Raw genomic sequence first — 6,388 nt, 5'->3', positions numbered from 1 at the left:
TATTTCAGCTTTTGTAGGCTCAGTGGTGGTTGATGCTTTAGCTACTGTAGGCCCGATAGTAGTTGAAGCTTCAGCTACTGTAGACTTGGCAGGTGTTGATGTTTCAGCTGTCTCAGGTCCAGTAGCTGTTGATGTTTCAGCTATTGTGGGTCCAGTAGTCGTTGATGACCCAGCTGTTGTAGTTTCAGTAGTTGATGCTTCAGCTGTTGTAGGTCCAGTAGTTTTTGATGCTTCAGATGTGGCCGGCTTAGTTGTTGTTGGTGCTTCAGCTGTTGTAAATTCAGTAGTTGATATTTCAGCTTTTGTAGGCTCAGTGGTGGTTGATGTTTTAGCTACTGTAGGCCCGATAGTAGTTGAAGCTTCAGCTACTGTAGACTTGGCAGGTGTTGATGCTTCAGCTGTCTCAGGTCCAGTAGCTGTTGATGTTTCAGCTATTGTGGGTCCAGTAGTCGCTGATGACCCAGCTGTTGTAGTTTCAGTAGTTGATGCTTCAGCTGTTGTAGGTCCAGTAGTTTTTGATGCTTCAGATGTGGCCGGCTTAGTTGTTGTTGGTGCTTCAGCTGTTGTAAATTCAGTAGTTGATATTTCAGCTTTTATAGGCTCAGTGGTGGTTGATGTTTTAGCTACTGTAGGCCCGATAGTAGTTGAAGCTTCAGCTACTGTAGACTTGGCAGGTGTTGATGCTTCAGCTGTCTCAGGTCCAGTAGCTGTTGATGTTTCAGCTATTGTGGGTCCAGTAGTCGCTGATGACTTAGCTGTTGTAGTTTCAGTAGTTGATGCTTCAGCTGTTGTAGGTCCAGTAGTTTTTGATGCTTCAGATGTGGTCGGCTTAGTTGTTGTTGGTGCTTCAGCTGTTGTAAATTCAGTAGTTGATATTTCAGCTTTTGTAGGCTCAGTGGTGGTTGATGTTTTAGCTACTGTAGGCCCGATAGTAGTTGAAGCTTCAGCTACTGTAGACTTGGCAGGTGTTGATGCTTCAGCTGTCTCAGGTCCAGTAGCTGTTGATGTTTCAGCTATTGTGGGTCCAGTAGTCGCTGATGACCCAGCTGTTGTAGGTCCAGTAGTTTTTGATGCTTCAGATATGGCCGGCTTAGTTGTTGTTGGTGCTTCAGCTGTTGTAAATTCAGTAGTTGATATTTCAGCTTTTATAGGCTCAGTGGTGGTTGATGCTTTAGCTGTTGTAAGCTCGGCAGCTGTTGATGTTTCAAATTGTGTAGTCTTTGTTATTAGCGTGGTTTCAGTTTTCGAGTGGGTAGTAGAAGACGCTCCACTTGACGTTAAAACTGTTGATTGACTTGTGAGTATTTCTGACGAAGAAATCTTGGTCCCGTTCATACTAGTCATAGTAGATTCACTGGAAGTCTGAGTTGAAGTCGGAAGCAGTGAACTACTTTCTGTTTTTTCCGTAGTTTGAAGATTAGACAAAGTTGTTTCTGGAGAAAGTTCTGTTGATGTCAAAGACTCAGTAGTCAATTTTGTACTAAAAACAGATAGACTGGAAGTTGTAGCTTCATTTTCTGTTGAAGAATGACTTGTTGTCACTGAAGACTGAGTTGTTTCTAATAACGGATTTTCGGTTGAAGTTTTAAATGTTACTGAACTCTCTTTTTCAGTTGAACCAATACTTGAAGTTTCCGTAAGTCCTTGAGTTGTCAAATGTGTAGTTAATAGTGTAGTTTTTGATGTTAATTCACTAGACACAGAACTCGAAAATATTTCAGCACTGGCAGTACTTTCAACCGCTTCTGATGATGCTTCAGTTGATACTTTAATGGCTTCTTTTGTTCCCGTTGAAGTTTTTAGTGATTCAGGTTGTGTAGAAGTGACTATTGAAGTAGCTGTAGATTCTGGTGTAGATGGTGAAATTACTGTTGTTTCCGGCTTCAGAGAACTAGCCAACGAGTTCATTGAGCTTGATGACACTTCAGTAACCATTGTAGCTGATTGAGTTGATTCTTCAGACACTTCAGTTAATTCTGGTTTTGAAGAACTAGTCACCATACTCGTTGAGCTTGAAGACACTTTAGTTGAACTTTTAGAAGCACCTGAAGTTGTTTGAGTTGATACTTCCAAGGTTTTACTCGTTTCTGGTCCTGGAGAACTAGTCACTGAGCTTATTAAGCTTGAAGACACTTCAGAGATTGTTGTAGTTGTTTGATTTGATGTTTCAGATGATTCAGTCGCTTCTGTTTTTGAAGAACTAGTCACTATACCAGTTGAGCGTGTAGACACTTTAGATGAACTTTCAGAAGTCTCTGTAGTGGTTTGAGTCATTTCTTCCGGTACTTTAGTTGTGTTTAGTCCTGGAGAACTAGTCACTGAGCTCATGGAACTTACGATCCCTTCAGTTGTAGCTGTTTGAGTCGTTTCTTCCGAGGCTTTACTCGTTTTTAGTCCCAAAGAACTAGTCACTGAGCTCATTGAGCTAGTAGCAATTTCGGTAATCGTTGACGCTGTTTGATTCAATCCTTCCGATACTTCAGTCGTTTCTGTTTTCGAAGAATTAGTCACTACACTAGTTGAGCTTGTAGACACTTCTAGTAAACTTTCAGAAACACCTGTTGATTGAGTTGATACTTTCAATACTTCAGTTGCTTCTGTTACAGAAACCATTTCCATGGTCGAACTTGCTGTTTCATTTGCAACTGAAGTTGAAGATGGTTTTGATGATTCTGTTGTTGCCAAAGTCACATTCTCTGTCAGTATTAAAGTAATATTCTCTGTAACTATTGAAGAAGTCACTGTAGCAGGACTTTCAGTTTGTGTTGCTCCTTCTTCAGTAGAAAGTGTTGGCTCCGTAGCATTTTCTGTCATAGGTAGCGTTGGGGTAGTTAACCATCCCAACGTTTCTATCAAAGGTGTCGGGGTAGTTAACCACCCTAATGTTTCTATTAACGGCGTACTTGACGTAGAACTAAATATCTCAGTTGATAAAGAAGACCAAATAGACTCAGTGATATTTGAAATCCATGATAGCGTTGACCAAGATACAGACTCAGTTGCATTTGGTTTACTTTCAGTATTAGACACCAGCGAAGTTTCTGTAGTAATCTTTTCAGTTGTTTCAGTTAAATTTTGTGATTCTTCTACAGATGCAGTACTTCCGTTGGTGGTAGTCGATAATAAAAAAGTCTCCGTTATTGTTGATGGTTCTTCAGTGGACGATGTTGAGGGAATCTCTGTAGTACCAGTTTCCTTTGCCGTTGAAGCAGTGACAGTTGAGGTTTCTGTTGGCGGTAAAGACGATGACTTTGTTACGTTGGTGGTTTCTTCTATCGTTGATGTTTCTGTTACAGTTGAATTACTTGATACTGAAGCTGAAGCTGTGGATTCTGTACTCGTAGATGGCATTACTGTTGTTGATTCTTCTGAAATCGAAGATGGTAAAGTAGATTCCTCAAAGTCAATGCACGGGGTTGTTGAAGATGTTTCTTCTGTAGTATTAGATGGTGTTGATGTCATTTCAGTAATACTTTCTGTAGTAAATGAAGTTGTTGAAGTCAGAGTTGTGTTCAAAATTTCTTCAGTAGTTTCTGGAGATGACTTAGATTCATAAGTACTTGATGTACTGTTTATAGTATTCGATTGTATTGTTACAGACTCTGTAACATTGGTAACCTCTTCTGTCGTAGATGGAGAAGTAGTTTCAGTCATAGTAGTATTTTCAGTAGGTGAAACTGGCGTCGTTGCACTTGTTTCATTTGCAGAAGTCTCGGTAGTATTCAAAGCTTCTTCAGAAGTCGGTAGTGTGGTTTCAAACTCTGTAACATTTGTGACCTCGACTCCAGTTGATGAAGGCAAGGTTTCTGTTACGTTAACCGCTTCAGTTGTAGACTGAGATTCCGTTGAATTCATTTCTGTTGACCTAGAAGTTACAAAAGTCTCCGTCGTAGGGCTGACCGTTGTTGAAGTAGTTGTCCTAAGAGTAGTCGTCGGCGGCCTTTTTGTAGGCCTTTTCGTCGGTGTCTTTGTCGGCCTTGGTGGTTTCTTGGTTGGTCTTGGCGGTCTCGGAAAGAGTATGTCCCAAAAGAATCCACAACGTTCTTTTTGTTTTTGCCACGTACGCATAAGTTTAAGCGCATTATTTTCTTCCTCCTCCAGTTTATGCTCCTTATTAACAAGATCTTTGATAATAGCCTCCAGTTCATCACGCTGAAGCATAAGCTCTTTTTTTGTAAGGTCACATTTATTCTTTGTTGTGGCTTCCGTACTGGTAACAGTTGTCTCAATAGTTGAATTCACAGATTCCGTTGTCGAAGTTAATTCAGTACTCTCAGTAGTTTCAGTTGATCTTTCAGTCGGCTCTGATTCTGACATACACGCAATAAAGTCTTCGGTATCATTAGTTTTAGACACTGTTGTTGATGCAACTGTAGTTGCATTAGAAATCAATTCCATGGTAGTATTAACAATAGTTGATTCAGTTAGATTCAATGCTGTTGATGTTGTATTCATTGTCGTTGATGTTGTACTGCTTGCTGTTGATATTGTACTGATTGTTGTTGATGTTGTATTCATTGCTGTTGACAATTCTGTTGTTGATGTTGAATTCATTGCTGTTGATGACTCTGCTGTTGATGTTGAATTCATTGCTGTTGAGGATTCTGTTGTTGATGTTGAATTCATTTCTGTTGATAATTTTATCGTTGATGTTTGATAGATTTCTGTTGACAATTCTGTAGTTGGTGTTGACTTCAATGTTGATGACAATTCTGTTGTCGATGTTGAATTCATTGTCAATAATTCTGCTGTTGATGTTTGATTGATTTCTGTTGATAACTCTGTTGTTGATGTTCCATTCAATGTTGTCGATTCAGTTGTCTCTACCGTTGACGTTTCTGTGGTAGACGGTTCAGTTGCTGACATACATAATATAAATTCTAATGTATCATTAATAGACTGCGTTGATTCAACGAACGTATCATTGGTTCCAGAGACTTCACTACTTGAACTGGTAGATGGTTGCGTAGTCAGTGGACTCGTTCCATTAGTTACTAGAGTACTGGAACTAGTTTCTGTGCTACTTGATTCAACAGTAGTTGTTGTTTCTGTTGATGCTGTTAAAACAATAGCTTCAGTAGTACTAGTAGCATTCACTGAAGTCGGACGAGTCACAGCAGCAGTCATTAACCCAATTTCTAGTTCTAGCAGAATAGAGGTTTCTGTTTCGAAAACAGCGGGATTAGTTTTAAGGGCTTCTGGCGAATTTTCTGTGACTTCCCGGATTTCATCAATTTTTTCAGTATCAATAGCTTCATGTTTTAATAAAGCTGCTTTCATACGCGGTTTTCTAGTATCCGGGCTCAACTGGGCATTGGAGTAGACAGTTGACATAGAAGCCGTAGGCATGTCCAGAGGAATTGATGGAATGAACATTTGGGTTGATGAATCCGGATACAAATCAGCAGAATCAAGATTTCCAACTTCAGAATCTTTATTTACAGATTCTAACTCTGGCAACGTGTATTCCAGATACGATTCTGTTGATGGTTCTTCAATAAAACTCGAAACTGCTGGAATTCCTGGTAGATTGAAGTCTCCCAGATTAACGTCTCCAGATTGTGTCAGATCCAGTAAATAATCTGTCCCATCATTTTTTCCAAATCTTTTGTAACGTAAGCTACGTTTCGGTTTTTTAGTAGTTGCCTTCAGCAATTCATTCCGTTCCTTTACAGCTTTTGCAATCGCGAAAGGACTAGAAATCTTTACATTTCCGAATATACTTTTAACATCTTTACTTTTAGATTTGGCTTTTGACTTTGATTTTTCTTTAACTTCAAGTTCTTTCAACAGTTCAAAGGGATCCGGAATAGTGACCGTTGTCCATTGAGTACTCGCTTTCCCGTTCTTTTCTTTCTGTTCTTTAACTTGCTGAGCCATTTCATGAGGACCAGGGATCTTCGCAACTCCTACGCGTCCTTTAGTTGCAGATACTTTACCTTTATCCGTTTTATTTTTTAGTTTCGCTTCATATTCCCGTAAAAGCTCAAAAGGATCAGGTATCGTTACTTCTTTTACATTTAAAGAAGCTAAGCCTTGTGGAATTTGGCCATTTTTTTCAATTTTCTCAGTCTTCTTTTCAACTTTTTCAGTCTTCTTGTCAACTTTCTCAGTCTTCTTGTCAACTTTCTCAGTCTTATCTTCATCTTTGTTGTCTTTAACAGACATTAGACGTCTTCCAAATTTGATTCCTTTTCTCTGAACTTTTTTCGCTTTGCTCTCCATTCCTTTGTCACCTGCAGCCTTTCGCTTACTCCCACTAAGCTCAGATTTCTTTACAACCTTCGGCGGACGAGCTTCAGACACAATTGATCTTTTCCTCTTAATCCGACCAGTTTCCTCATCATACTCTTTCATCTGTTCGCCTTCTTCTTCATTATCCAGCATT

Source organism: Microplitis demolitor, chromosome 2, assembly GCF_026212275.2.
Source record: "Microplitis demolitor isolate Queensland-Clemson2020A chromosome 2, iyMicDemo2.1a, whole genome shotgun sequence".
Taxonomy (NCBI): Eukaryota; Metazoa; Arthropoda; class Insecta; order Hymenoptera; family Braconidae; genus Microplitis; species Microplitis demolitor.
This window is presented reverse-complemented; position numbering follows the sequence as displayed.